Source organism: Panthera uncia (genome assembly GCF_023721935.1).
Source record: "Panthera uncia isolate 11264 chromosome B2 unlocalized genomic scaffold, Puncia_PCG_1.0 HiC_scaffold_24, whole genome shotgun sequence".
Classification (NCBI taxonomy): Eukaryota; Metazoa; Chordata; class Mammalia; order Carnivora; family Felidae; genus Panthera; species Panthera uncia.
In genome coordinates, this window is record NW_026057580.1 from 90,292,965 (window position 1) to 90,309,477 (window position 16,513).

Consider the following 16,513-nt stretch of genomic DNA (forward strand, 5'->3'; position numbering starts at 1 on the left):
ATGAATAACTAAAATAACCAGTTGTGGATCACTAAGAGACATGAGTATTCAAAGGAGTATTCAAATCCATCACAGAAAAGTGTAAAATGTTTACTGTGTTCTCCCATCCTCCCTAACCAACTAGAAATTCGTTCACTGTATAACAACCTCAAAAAACAGCATTAAATTTTCATAAAGTCCAAAAAAACGTCAGCATGGAATGAATTTTCTATTGCATAGAAAAAAAGAAGCTTGGACTCTGGTTCCTGCTCTGCAACTATTCAGCTATTACCTACCTTCCAGCTTACGCAGCTCCCTAAATCTCGCTAGCTCGTTTCCTCATCTACAGACCTTCCTCCATTTACCACGGGGCTATGTCCTGATAAACCAGCCTAAGCTGAAAAGATCATAAGCTGAAAATGTATTTAATACACCTAACCTACAGAACGTCATAGCTTAGCCTAGCCTACCTTAAATGTGCTCGGAACATTTACAGTAGCCTACAGTTGGGGAAAAAATCACCTAACACAAAGCCTACGTTTTAGTCAAGTATTGAGTATCTCATGTAACTTACTGAATACTTTAATGAAAGTAAAAACAGACTATATGGGTACAGAATGGTTGTAAGCATACTGGCTGCTGACCCCTCGATCAGGTTACTGATTGGAAGCTTCAGCTCACTGCCACCATCTAGCATCATGAGACAGGATCACACCACATTACATCCCCGGGGAAAGATCAAAATTCAACATACCGTTTCTACCAAATGCGTATCACTTCCGCACTATTGTAAAATCGAAAAATCTAAGTAGACCCATTGTAAGTGAGGAACCATCTGTACACAATGAAATAAATTAAATAATTTCTAGTTCTGTATATGTCTATGACTCCTAAACCACTAACACGATCTTTAAATCAAATAGCCCACTAGGAAGTAAAAGTAAAATGTGCCATTCTAGAGGAAAAGGATGTCCTCTCTCAAGTCATGTAAAATCCAGCGACCAAATCATGGTTACCAAAAAAATATGCATTCCAAAGATTCACATATTAGTGACTAGTGTTCAGTCTCTAGTAGGGTGGAGGAGAATCGATCATCATTTTGATTTTTCATTCGGATAGAAATGACAGCTATCCAGTTGACCAAGTCTAACCTGCTTGTTTTACAGACCAGAAAAAGAGACAAGAAGTTGATGACTTCACGTCAAGTGGCAGGACCAACACTTAATCATCTTACCTCACCTGTCCAATTCACCTTTCTCATACTCCCAGCTGGCTCTCAAGCAAAGCCTCCTTTTTCCCTGCAGTTACTCCTTGATGGGCTGCTTCTTCCAGGGCTCCACTGTTTCCTTTCTTGGCTAAGATCTAAATAGCAGTGTCTAGATTTTCTCTTAAGTACAAAACTATCCAGGCCTCGTCTTGAAGATCTTTTTCAACACGTATGCCTTTGTAAAGGATACACAGCTCAGCTTCCCTAGTACCACCCCAATGTCATTCTCTTGCTGAATTTAATGACAACCCAAGCGTGCATATCCATCCACATGATTCACCCATCTCTGATTCATTTCTTTGGTCTCAAAGCATCTTCAATATTAGACTACTAGCTCTTGGAGCATAGAAACTGCCGTATACATATGTTCACATACTCGACAGCACATGACATGGTGCTCTGCCCACAAGCACTCAATAGAGTTTAGTGATTAACCCCTAAAGGTTTACGTTTTGAAAACATGAGATGATCTCTTGTTTTTGCAAGTTTTCCTCCACCTTTTCTTTGGACAATAACCTCAATTTACTCTCTACCTACTTCTTGCACTTAATACCAGCCACCCAATGTTTCTGCTTTTCTAGACCGCCACGTTGGCCTTGCTATGGGCACCTCAGTATGCTCTCCTGGCAGGTGCTTTATAAGCTCTTCTGGCTTTATAACCACCATGTAGAGTAGGTGTAGAGTAGGTATAATTATACCTACTTTACTTTAAGAAAACTGAGGTCCAAATTTGTTGATTTTCCAAAGGCTATACAACCTTGGCCTGTGACATAACTAAATTAAAAAAAAAAAAAAGAAAAAAGATATGAATCACATGATAGCTATTCTCAGAGAGTTTATATACTATAAACTGAGAGATAATTACAAAAGTGGTAGAGATGTTATAGTAACAAGAAGAAAATTCGAAGTATGCATCTATTTAGAAAAAATTTAAATGAAATGAGATCTGACATGACTCTGAAAAAGAAAGAAAAATAACATGAGAAAAAACATATTTAAAGGTCAACCAGGCAAAAATTCTGAAAAAAACTGGGCCTAGTCATAGACAGTAACACAAAAGCGTACCCTACTTTTAGCTTGAGCCCAGTTTTTTTTGTTGTTGTCGTTGTCGTTTTATTAATTTGCTTAAGTGTCATGCAAGTAAGTTTCAAGAGTACATAACAACAACAAAAAGAATGATCTGGCAGTAAAAATCCAGAGACTATTTTGGGGAGAAACAAGCCACATTGATGCTGAAATTCATTTGGAAGAGTAGAAGTGAGAATGACCAATAACATTTTTAAATTAAGAATAATAATAGGGGAACCAAACTAGGCGATATCAAGAACTCCTATTAAGTTGGAGTAAACTAAAATGAGAATAGATTGATGAATTAGAATAGAGCATCTGCAAATGAACCAACAGGATGTATTTGTATTTGTTATACATAAGAATTGGGAAGAAAAAAAGAGTAAGAACTGAGTAATGAAAAAATACATAAGAATACACATACAGTTATAGATAGAAATTCAGTATATACAAAGTGATGCTTCAAATCACCAGGAAAAGCATGGGGTATTCAATACTGTCTGTATTGGGAATATTGGCCATTTGAGAGAAAGGTTCTATCCTATGTCTATGGTGTATCACATAAGTATATCATGTATAAATTCCTTATTGATCAAGGAAATGAACATAAAGGAGAAACATATAAAAATATATTTACAATCTTCAAGTGAGGAAGTCTGACAAATTTTATATAAAAGTTTTAAATTTCTCCCTGATTAAAGATACCACAAGCGAACATCAAGTATCTGGGGAAATATATATATGGGGTTAATCTATATAATAAAAAGAGCTCCTACAGGGGCACCTGGGTGGCTAAGCCTCTGACTCTCAATTTCGGCTCAGGTCATGATCTCATGATTTCGTGCATTCGAGCCCCATATTGAGCTCTGTGCTGACGGTGCAGAGCCTGCTTGGAATTCTCTCTGCCCCTCCCCCGCTCATGCTGTCTCTTTCAAAATAATAAACAAAAAAATTTTAAAAGAGCTCCTACAAACCACTTAAGAGAAAACAACTCAGAAAGAAAAAGTGAGAGATTAAAAACAACAACAACAACAACAACAACAACCCAAGTCAAATTACACAAGTCAAAGAAAGGTGTGGCAGAGCACAGGGGAGACATGAATGGGAGGGGGATATAGGGGAAGGAGGACTAAAAAGGGAGGTGGCGGAAGACGAGGGACAGAGGGGGAGAGCCAGCAGAGAAATAGGTAGGAGTACTTCTTTTTTATTAGCAGCTAGTGTTGCCAAGCTAAAGGGGAAAGAGAGTGCTATCTGACATTGTTGGCAAGAGCACAGCCTGGTTCAACTTTTGGTGGGGAGGAATGCGATAAAATGAAAATGCTAAGTACGTTATACTTCTGGGAATGTGTTCTACAGAAATATTAACATTACTGTGCAACAGTATACAAACAAGATTCTTTACTATGGTGCTGCCTATAGGGCAAAAAAAAAAAAAAAAAAAAAATTGTGGGTGGACATCAATAAGGGAATGGTAACAAATCATGATGCATCTAAACAATGGAATAGTTCACGTCAGATATAAAAGTAGTAAACATACATGCATGAAAAGGAAACCATTACACATTAAGTGGAAAAAGAAAGCACTGTAATATTATATAGTAAAGGTGCTGTATCACTATATTAATGGCATTAAAAAGTCCACAGGAATGGAAGTGAACTTTTAAAAGTGATTACATCTACAGTGTGCTATCAAGAAAAAAAATAACTTTCAAAATTCATATACTTCTATGCTATATTATTTTTATAATTAAACATGTTTAAGTGAAAAGCATACATATTAAAACAAGCACTTTAAAACACTAAAAACTCCTCTCAACTTTATTCTTGAGATGCTCTTGATTTTTCTTATAAGTTCATAAAGCAAAATCCTACTTGACAGTAACACTTAGAATCATCTTACCACAACCCAAACTCTTCCCATCAATGATCTTGAATACCACATACTACTGAAAACATCCACTGAAAAGTTCATGCTTGGAAACAAGAGTGCCAAGTTCATCCAATCAGTCATTCAATGACAACTTTATATTCTGCATGCTCTATGAAGCTGAAAGTAATGCTCTGAAGAGTTTTGGTTTTTGGATTATGCAACCCCCTTATTTAAACTCTGAAGCTCCTTGACAGCAAGGGCTGCCATGTGTTGGATTTCTCTATTTTTGCAACCTAAATATTTGATACATGTACATCATTGATACATGACTGCTCAATTGAACAAAATAATTTCATGATAGCTCTTTCAATGTTCTAATAATAAGGGTGAAAACTAAAAAGGAACTATAAATGTGAACTTCTTTGAACAAGGTCATGGCAAAATCTATCCCGCCCGCCTCATATTCTCTAGAGCACGATTTCTCAACCTTGGTACTACTGATGTTTTGAGCAGGATATTTCTCTGTTGTGGGGAGCTGGACTCCCCATCACAGGATGTTTAGCAGCATCCCCAACTGTCTACAGACACATCCAAGTGTCCTTGTGGCCCCAAATCACCTCCAGTTGAGGACTGCTCTACAGTTATTAGAAAAAGCACTAAATACATATTATATACCCTATAATCACTACCTCAAATGTATAGATCATCTCCTAACTCATCCTCTTGCCCACAAAATGATCAATTGCTTTTTCTTGTCCAAACATAAAAAATCCCAAAGTCACTGTTTTCTGATTCCCCTTTTTCTCAAAACGTCTATATCCAATTAAAACTAATTGTATTTACTATTCCTCATAAACATTCCTCAAATTTGTCCTTTTCTTTCCTTTCCCATCTACTTAGGTCAAGCCCATAGAACCCCATGCCTGATTTACCTTTCAAGACTCATCTCTTCCCTATCATTCCCATAAATGAAATGGAATTCTCTGGCATACACATTCTTGTTTTCTCACATCCGTGGCCATGGCCCATGCTATTTCCATGTTCATGAAAATCCCATTATTTTCATGCAAATTATTAATATAAGGAAGCCAAGGCTTCTTGATAATGCATGAATCACAGAGGTCAACTTCAGCACCATATACTATGATCAAAGACTCTTAGATTCATTCTACAAAGATTTACTGAGAGCCTGTGAGGTATAAACACTGGTCCTCCCCCCCCCCCCCCCGTGTAACTGGCAACAGAATAAAGAACCTAGAGATACACTCACTTGCATACTTTCATGAACCCCCCCATAATCACTCCATGTCAAAATCCTCCAGTTCACCAGAGTTTGGTAAAGTAGGTAATACCTGGACTCTCCTTCAACATAGCCTTGGTGGAATCCAGGCTCTGCTACTAACTATGTGACTTCAAGTGAATTATTTAACTTCTGTGCCTAGGTTCTTCATCTATAAAATAACAATAAGAGAACCTACCTAACAGGGATGTTAGGAGATTTAAATAAGTCAATACACGTAAAGCACTTAGAGTCAACACCTGACATATATTAAATACTCAGTGCTCCACAGTAATGACAGAAGGCGGCATAGTCTGTGAGTCTCTGAGATCACCAAAATACCAACTTCCTTTTCCTCGTTTGACACCAGGGAATCCACAGTTACAAATTACTCTCTGGCAATCACATATTAATTCACGATGGGGAGAAGAAAAATGCCAACTGTGTAACACTGTACTAAGCACTGGGATAAACAGATCAAATAATAAGACATAATTCCTATCAAAAGACAGAAGTCTACTAGAGATAACACACATACTACAATGTGAACTATGATAACACAGACAGGCATCAGAAAGGTACTGACCCACCCACACTGAAAGAATTAGGCAAGGTTTCCTTTAAAATATTTCTAATGAATCTTGGAGGGAAAAATAAGGATAAGGGGATTGGGAAATAAGACACAATGCCTGAAACAATGCAACTGCCAGTAGATTGGCATGGCTGGGACACAAGCAGAGAGGGTAAGTAGGTTAGACATAAGAATAGAAAAGCAGGCAATGCATTTAGGGCCATGTACAACATTAAGACATTTAACTTGATTTTGAAACATAAGAAGAACCACTAACAGAATCAAAGCATTGGAGTAAAATATCAGAGCTTTTAAAACTTACTCTGACCACAGCATGGAAAATAGACTGAAGGTGAGACTGGAGAAAGAGCAGTTAGAAGACTGCTGTCCTAACACGTGTAAGAAATTCTACGGACTGACCTAAGATATGAACGACAGAGACAGAGAAAGGGATATCCAAGCTATTACAGGGTAAAATTAGGAATCCATAATACCTAGATGTATGTAGACAGGTGAGAGAAGTAAAAGTTCCCGGACTTTCCAGCAAAGAAGAATGAGCAGATGGTTAAGTCATTACCAAATAGAAAACACATTCCAGAGAACTAAGAGAAATCTGCTAGTCAGGGTCTTGCTTCTTTGTATGGGTCCTTTCATCAAGTGCACAATTACAGCAGTACATAGATGAGGACTGCCACCAATTTTTTTTTTTTTTTTTTTTTTTTTACCACTGTTTAGATACAATCTTGGGTCTATAGAGTTTTGCAAGTTAAATTATAACATGTTCTTGGCACTGGGGACACAAAGATGAATAATAGTCTCTGTTTTCAGACACAGACATAAAGACAGACAAGACTGAAAGAAAATACAGGCAAGGAAATTAAGAGAATTTTGCAGGAGACAGTGCTATGACTACAGATGAGCAAGAACCGTAGCACAGGGAATAAGAGGAAACAGGCAGGAGAGGAAAATACACTCTTACATCATGATGATGAATTAAATGTTACAGAGGCAGAAAATAGAGATCTTAATCCCTAGGACTCTAAATTAGATATGAATATAGAACATATTGGGTCTGAGATTCTTTCAAGGCAAAGAGAAACTGGATAGAAATCTGGATAATCATGTTTGCAGAGGAAAAGAAATGACAGCACCATTAAAACACATGAACTTAAGACCTGGGAATGGATGAGGTAGCTTACCGAAAATGAAGGCTGAGAGGGCAGGCAATGGAGGAACTCAGATTAATAAAGAGACAGGCAGAAAATAAGTATTCACATTCCTTGTAGAGTTCTTACAAGGAATTTAGAGTCATGGAATCATGCAATTTTGTGGGCTGTATTTTTAGAAGCCACTTGGTCCAGTCCTTCATTTTACAGATGAAAATTTCAAGCAGATTTCTAAAGATCACATGCTTAATTAATGGGAACTTTGCTTCTTTTGTCCAGGCTGCTTCCAAGGCACACTCCCCTTTCCACTCTGTTTCCGGCTGCACCTCCTCCAGACTTCATGGGGCTGATTTCCTCAAGATTACTGAACCAGGTTTACTTTGAAGTTAAATGTATACGAAAACTGCTCAATCAAGTGTCTCTATAAAATGTTAATGCTTTGTCAAGATCATGATTTTGTGATTTTAGTGAGGCTAATCATTAGTACCTATTTGGATACTTCTGGTCACAGTTAAAGTTAAAATCAATAATTATGATTTCTTTTAGTATTTGCATTTCAAAATCTCCAAAGAATCTATTTGGTTAGAGCCTAGTAGTTACATCAGTCTCTGCTTACCAAAGAAGTTTCTGTTTGACACAATTTTAATTTCCAATGGGAAATTGGATGGGTAGGCTAAGTTCCCCTAATAACAAACACATAAATACTAACTCCTTAACCTTCTGCTCATGCTGATTTTAGGAGGGGAAAGTGACATTTAGACTGTAAGGCATGCATCATAGCATTAGGCTATCAATTTTAGGTCATAAATGATACTCCCAAATTCTTAACAATGATAACTCCAGACCAAAATGATATGACTTGGAAGTCAAAAACCTTTATTGTATATTCTCATAAAACATATATTGTTTTCTGACTATAATGTAAAATTTCAATATAAAGTATGTGCCTTACCTCTCCATCCAACCTACAAGCTCCAGAAGGGTATTTTTTGTTTTCCAAAACATCCAGTCCAGTGCCTGGTACACACTAGGCACTCAAATATTTTAAAAGATTATATAATTTTATATATGGAAAAAAGCCAGTGATTCTCAGCTTGGGAGAAGAGGTAGATGAAAAAAACAAGGCCATCTCTGCCTCTCTTCCTTTGAAAATCCTTGTCACTGGAAGATACTGATGCTGACAAAGTATTATTATCTTTCAGATGTCCTGAGACAGAAAAATAACTCAAAATAACATATCTGATATAGGGGCGCCTGGGTGGCTCAGTCGGTTAAGCGTCCGACTTCAGCTCAAGTCATGATCTCAGGGTTCATGAGTTTGAACCCTGCGCCGAGCTCTGTGCTGACAGCTCAAAGCCTGGAGCCTGCTTTGGATTCTGTGTCTCCCTCTCTCTCTGCTCTCCTTCTCTATCAAAAATAAATAAACATTAAAAAAAAATTTTTTAATGACGTATCTGGTATAAAAATATTTTTATAAATGAAAGAGTGAAGTTCATCTAAGTTAAACAATTTGACCACCCAGATTAACATTCTTTGCAAATTATAACCTACCTCTTGTTGACTGGTTTCAGGTTCATAACTAAAAAGATGTTTGAAGATCTGCCTCAAGTCAGGAAATTAGTTCAGATGACCTTTTAAGGTTCCTGCCCTCATAATCCTATTTTTAAAAATAACCAGTTAGCCTATTCAGTGAGAATCTCTTCCCCACATATATACCATTAATTTCTAAATAACATCAACTATACAATATTTTTTTAACATGTTAATACTATCATCCACATCAAATAGGGTACTAGTTAGTGAAAACTGTTATCTAGGAAATAATACTCTTAAATCCAGTTAAAAATAACTAAGGTGTACTTGGTTTTGCCTATATAAAATTCATAACTAAACATGAGAAATATTACAAGGGGGATGTTCAAAAATATGGGTTTGTTTACTTAATGGCATTAAGTAATTTCAAATTTGAATAATACCTATAAAGATGTAAAAACACTAATATAGAACACTAGTTTTGTTTTAAATTAAAATGCTTTTCACCATCTTTAATCTAGGTTTTTAAAGTATTCTCTGAAACAAACTGGGGTGTAAAAATTGCTTCTACATTTAAAAATGTGTGTACAGACAAGTATAAAATATAAAGAAGAAAAATATAGGATACAAAATTGTATGTATAATAATTGTATTAAAAAATCTTGAGATAAAGAATAAATATGCATAGGAAAAAAGTTGAAAAAAATATGGCAAAAAACAAAACTGTTGTCTTTGGGTAAGATAATCATTAATGATTTTCCCCTTCTTCTACATTAAGAATATTACTACTTTGATACTGAAGATAATAGGTTAATAGGTGATTTTAAAGAAAAGGAGAAAATATTTATAAGGTTAAAATAAAAACCTTCAAACTAAATTTACAACAGACTCTTAATGTAAGAAAAATTTACAATTTAAAGTAATTTGGATCAAAACACCTTAAGTTTAAGAAATGTTTAAGGTTATTTAGAAAGAAAGGGGGGGTAGAGGGGAGTTCCAGGTAAGTATACTTTTTGCCATCAATCATCACTGTTCGCAAAAATGTTTCAAATATACCCAGTACATATAGGTATTCACACACAAAAATAAGATTTTCATAATTTCAAAGAAACCAGTGTTAAATTTTCAATGAAAAACAACTACTTCAAATATGAAACCATTTCAGTGAATCTGACTACATCTTTAAATTCTAGTTACCAGATGTACATTCAAAAAGTACATCAGCTAGGTTACAGAGAATAAACCACTTCCTTCAATATTACAGCTGCACTGACTGTGATTTATTCAGTATGAATTATTTTTTCACTTTAAAACATCCTTTATATACCATAATTTGCCTCATCAAATCCACCATGCACCACCACTTGCTATGACACAGAAGAAAAAAGTTTTCATTGGAATCAGATTTCAATTTTTATAGACATTACTGAGCCAGAAATCTTTAAAAATTGAAAAACTTCAGATGAACAGATTTCAACCTGTATATTACATTATATACCTTCAAGCAGTATCCACAAAATTTATAATCTAATGTATGTAATGAATTTAAATTATGGTATTGTAACTTATTCTATAGCAATTAAACATTCTTGCTATTTCAAGAGTTAAGGAACAAGGGCAAACTACATTACTAATAATGTTCTTTAAGAAAAACCCATTTACATTTTGTTAATATTACTGGGATAAAAATTTCGTTAGACCAGAAATGGAACAAAACCTTCTTATTTTATAGAATAGAATTATATATATCAAACCCTTCAAAAACTACATTGGTGTCCCTTACCATTCTTCCCTAGATTTCTGTTTCATTTATTCTAAACCCGCCCTGAAGAAATCTCGTCTATATTCCTATCCTTGGGATTATCCACCCTTGGAAACTTCCTAACAAATTTTGTTAATACTTCATGTCTTGTTTAGGCATGAATGCATATTTGAGAAACACCTCCTCAACAATGCAGGATAACCTAAATTTAATGAGTTCCTACTATGTGCCATGAAATGCCATAATGGCTTAACATATAACTTCATTTAACATTATAGGTACCCTAAAAAATAAGAACTATTATTATCTTAATTTTTTGAATGAGGAATTTGCGACACACAATGCTGAGGAATTTGCTAAAGGCACACAGCTAACAGGTGGTTCAACTGGAATATAAATCCAAGCAATCTACACAAGTAACTGTGCTCTTCTCCAAATTACTGTGGGCACTAGCAGTGAGAATCTACTTCTAGTCATAAAATCAGAGAAACACTAAACATTTGGATAGAGAAAAGGCATAGAGGAAAAGGCTCATAGCATGCACATGAGCTGAAGTAAGAAAAAAAGTTTACAAGAACCTTGTTGAAAACTTCAAGAAAGAGTGCCAACTTTAAAAGAGATAAATAAAAATTAAACTGCATTAATAATTTAAAAGGCATTAAGTTTCGTTAATATTCTCATTATCTAGCTGTCATTTACACTTTTATTTTAGTGACTGTAAAACACACACATATGCGCACAGACACAGGCCTACATAGGTCAACCTAATCCATATTTCCATCTAGTCCCCAATTTCCTTCCTTAATTCTATCTTTGGGATCTTCAAGAACATGGCCTCAAAGACAGGAAGAGGCTATTGCATTGAATAATCCTAAAAAATAAATAAATAAAATTAAGTTTTAAAAGGACACACAAAATGTCATACATACTATCTGCACATATCATCTTGAATTCACATGTGGGACCAAGAGTCATTCCTAAATGATTTAAAAAGACCTGGAAATATTGAACACTACCCATATCCAGAAATAACTCCCTAATAACAAATGTAATGAACTTTAAAGCAATCAGTAAAAGGAAGAAAATAAGGGAAACCAACACGGTTTTAAGAGACTACTATAGCATAAAAGCTGGGTTAAGTAAATCAGAATACACTTTGAAGTAGATAGCATTATTGCCATTTTAAAGAAGAAAAGAAGTCTCAAATCCAGTCACTTTAGCAAGGCCATGCAGGTAACAAATGACAGAGCTAGTTTGCAAAACACTGATCTAATTTGAGAGCTACCACCCCTCTGATCCCACACACTACTGATACATACTATGACACATACAAGCCCATGCGTTGAAATTTTGTAAGAAAGTAAAGTTTTACCCTTCTTTACACACTAAAGTAAATTTTAGAAGAATTAAAAGTCAGACATTAAAAAAGTCAAACATAAAAAATTCATATAATTCTCTCAAAAGAAAATTTAGAATATGTATAACCTAGAGGTTGAGTTGTTTTGTTTTGTTTTTTACTCCAAGACTCGAACCCAGTAAATTAAAGACAGATAGAGTGAAAGTTTTTAAATTTTTCTATAGAAAAAAAGATCATAAAGAACAAGACTAGGCAAACTATTTACAATGCGTAGAACTAAAAAAATTCTCTCTTAAACACTGGCCTTAGCAACATATTTATAGATATGACTCCTCAGACAAGGTAAACAAAACCAACTATTGGGACTACACCAAAGTAATAGTGAAGGAAACCATCAACAAAAAGCAATCTACTGAGTGGGAGAAGAGATTTACAAATTATATATCCGATAAGGAGTTAATGTCCAAAATATATGAAGAACCCATAACACCAAAAAAAAAAAAAAAAAAAAAAAAAATCTGATTAAAAACACAGAGGACCTGATTGACATTTTCCCAAAGAATACATGCAAATTGCCAACAGACACATGTAAAGATGCTCAACATCACTGATCATCAGGGAAATGCAAATCAAAACCACAATGAGGCATCACTTCACACCTGTCAGAAGGGCTAATATCAAAAAGACAAGATATAACGAGTTGGTGAGGATGTGGAGAAAAGGGAACCCTTGTGCACAGTATTTGGGAATGGAAACTGGTGCAACCACTGTGGAAAACAGTATGGAGGCTCCTCAAAAAATTAAAAATAGAAATACCACATGAGACAGTAATTCCACTACCAGGTATTTACTCAAAGAAAACAAAAACATCAACTTGAAAACATTTATGCAAAATGATGCTTACTGCACCATTATTTACAACAGCCAAGACATGGAAACAACCCAAGTATCCATCAATAGATGAATGGATAAAGAAGATGTGACATACACACAAATATACACACACACAAACAGAATAATACTCAACCATAATAAGAGAATGAAATCTTGCTATTCGCAACAATATGGATAGACCTAGAGAATGTTATGCTAAGTGAACGAAGTAGGAGAAAAGACATGTTTTCACTTACGTGTGGAATCTAAAAAACAAATGAACAAACAAAAAAAGACTCTTAAATACAAAGGCTGCCATAGGGAAGGTGGGTGGTGGATAAGTGAAACAGGTGAAGAGGATGAAGAGGTGCGAACTTCCAGTTATAAAATAAACAAGTCATACAGATGAAAAGCACAATACAGGGAATAAAGTTACTAATATCACATGGTGACAGATGCTGATGACACTTATCACGGTGAGTACTGAGTAACGTATAGAACTGTCGATCATTATACTGGACACTTGAAGCTAATACACTGTATGTCCACTATACTCCAATAACCACTTTTAATTGGTATCAATAATATAAAGACTTCAAATTAATAAGGAAAAGACAGCCTAATTAAAAATGGGCAAGGGCAAAGGATACAATTAGCAATCCACAGAACAAGTTCAAATAACAAATGAATATATGAACATACTCGATTTCATTAATGATCACAAAAAATGCAAATTAAAGTAGCAATGACACATTAGTTTCTCACTTGCCAGACTGCCCAAAATCAAGAAAAGTAATGATACCTACTGCTGGAGAAGGGATGAACCATAACTTTCATAAAGCACTGGCCATATCTATTTAAAGCAAACAATATGCCTTTCAACACAGTAATCCCATTATAGGAAATCAATCTCATAAATCAGAAGCCCTAGATTGTAAGGATATATATACACAGATGTTCTACAAGCAGTGCTGTTCATAAAAGCAAAAATTGGAAATAAAATGTATGTCCTTTAATATGGTAAATTTTTAATAAATTGTAGTATAACATTATCATGGAATATTACATAATCACCAAAAGTTGAATAAGTTGAAAATATTCTAGTTGACAATGGATTATAAGAATGTGAAATTATAGTATTTTTTAATAAAACATTAATGAAAAACCCCTGTATGAGTGTCTATTTTTATATATGATGTGGAAATAAATAAATATATGGAAGAATCGAATCTAAAAATGGCTAAGTGGGGAGAAGAGCCACGTGGGGCTTACAAGAAAACATCATGAATGACTAAAATAGGCCTCAGAAAGTCAAGACTCATTTAATAAGCACCCTAATGCATTACACTTTAATATAATCATGTTTTAACTGCACCTGTTCCTTAGTTGGTAGTAAAAGAGCACTTTATTTCTTTGAACTAAGTTCAGTTATCACTTGTTGAGCACTTTCTACGTGCCAGACACTGCCAACAGCATCACATATGTTATTTTACTTCTTTATAGAAACTTCTAAGTTAGGTACCATTTTCTCATGAGTAACTGGTATTTTAGACAATACCAACCTCTGTAACAGCACACACAGTGCAGCACACAGATACAATTTTCAGAAATACGTAGGTGACTGTCACCTCAACAAGCCACCCAAAAATGACATAAAAAAGTCACCACCTTTGATGCTTATCCACTCTATTAATGAATGAAAACTTCAATACAAATACAAAATCCATCACTGAAATATAATTATCCTTTATAAAATGTTACAAATGTTATTATGAATAACAATTAAATGTAAGAGTAAATTAGCACAATCCATCCAATTGCTTTAAAATTGCATTAAAAATGCCCATACCTTTTTAACCAGCTACTCTATCCAATACTACTCTACAATATCTTTTATCAAATAATTGAAAAAAACACACAAATGTACAAAATATTTACTGTAGCATTTTCTGGAATAATCAACTAAAAAACTTAAGTTTGCAAAGTGTCTGATTAAATAACAGTATTATGTTAATAATTGTTGGCATACAATAAAGGTCTATGGATAGCTGTTAGGGGCAGAGGCAGGGGAAAACGGAGAGGTGTTATGAGTATAGAGTTTCAGTTTTGCAAGATGAAAAAGTTCTGGAGATCGGCTGCAAAACACTGTGAATATACTTAACACTACTGAACTATACACTTAAAAAATGGTTAATACAGTTGCTTCCGTATCTTGGTTACTGTGAATAATGGTTCCATATCCTGGTTATTGTGAATAAATATGGGAGTGCATATAAAACAGTGGTAAATATGGTAAACTTCATGTTATATGTATTTTACCACAATTACAAATAAAATTAAACAAATTTTTAAGAAACTTTTAAAGTACGTAGTACATGACAAAATTACAACAGATTTAAAAAGTGATGTGTGGTCCCATTTAAAAAAAAAACTAATATTCTCCATATATATAGAAATAGGTACACAATGTATAAGAAGAAGGACAATGGTATTAGAGGCATCTTATTCTGTATGCTGGTTTCACCATGTACTAGTTTTGTGGCCTAGGACAAGAAGTTTAGCCATTTTTGAGCTTCAGATCCTTCAACTGTAAAACTAGGATAAAAATAATCCCTCCTCTTTATGATTATTGAATATTAAAGGAGATAACAGATTAAAGACAATGTTTAGTACAATATCTGACATATAAGTGTTCATTAATATTGTCTACTATTATTGCTTAAATGCATTAAAATGCTATAGTTCTAAATTCTGAATAATAGGATTAAGGTACATGTTTTTTCTTCCATTGGTTCATTTGAATTTTCTAGTTTTACTCAATAAACACTATTATTTATTTAAGCTTTTGCCTTAAAATGGTACCAAGCTATCAACTATTAAAAAAAAAAAAAAATTAAATTTTTCAAGACTTCAAACCGAACTGTTGCTCAAGAAATGGAAGACCACAAAGTAGTTCTAAATTAAATAAACTAGAAAAGGACTTCATTTCTTAGGATTGCTCATTTGCAAGGACTTGGAAATTGATACCAATTCTCTATACATGAAGGCCAAGTCTCTTGCCAAGTTAATACTATCAAAAAAAAAAAAAAATGCTTGAAAGTAATTTTTGAATACCTCACTAATGATAAAACTGGTTTCCCTGGCAAGGGATTTAATTTTATCCTTAAGGTATTTATCAACAAATACCAAACAAGGTTAAATTTTACAATATAAAAGTTTGCTGCAAGTACTATGTAACAATGAAAAGGGCACTGGAGTTCAAAAAAACTCCATTTGAGTTACAATTTACCTCTTAACACCCATGTGAAAGAAGTCAATTTATTTATTTAATATAAGCCTCAGCTTCTTCCACCTAACTCACAGATTCTCCGAATGACTAAATACAATACATACAAAGCCTGAAACACAGTTTACATTTCAATATATTCTATTCCCTATCGTTTCTTGAGAGGTAGTGGCTCCCAGACAGAACACTACATACAGCCAAGAAAAAGAAACAGGTAACATGTTCAGAGGGAAAGCACCTGGCTACATATGGTGTTTCCAGTAAATCATATGTAGCCCTCAGGGGCTACTATAAAGCTCTACAGGAAAGTCTGTGACCTCAATCTAGGTCTCCAATGGCTACCACATGTTTTTCTGATAAAAAGTGAGTATGAAATAACTAAAATGAATGTTGTCATTTGCTTCCACTCTATTCCTTGTTGAACTACTTAACAATGCTTAGTATGTACACAAAGCACTCAAAATATACCAAAAGAACTTATAATTGCCTTGGAATGAAACAT

At 34.5% G+C, this 16,513-nt stretch overlaps 1 protein-coding gene across 4 annotated transcripts in view; it reads right to left on the reverse strand.

The window, feature by feature from the left end:
* HBS1L (HBS1 like translational GTPase) overlaps window positions 1–16,513 on the reverse strand; it is an 86,545-nt gene that overhangs the window by 40,405 nt on the left and 29,627 nt on the right. Inside the window, exon 1 of one of the 4 annotated variants that reach the window (XM_049654397.1) lies at window positions 8,752–8,849. The exons of the other annotated variants lie outside the window; for them this stretch is intronic. The gene's annotated coding sequence lies outside the window, so the exon portion shown is untranslated. Of the gene's footprint in view, window positions 1–8,751; window positions 8,850–16,513 lie in introns of those variants that run through there. 4 annotated transcript variants of the gene reach the window in all.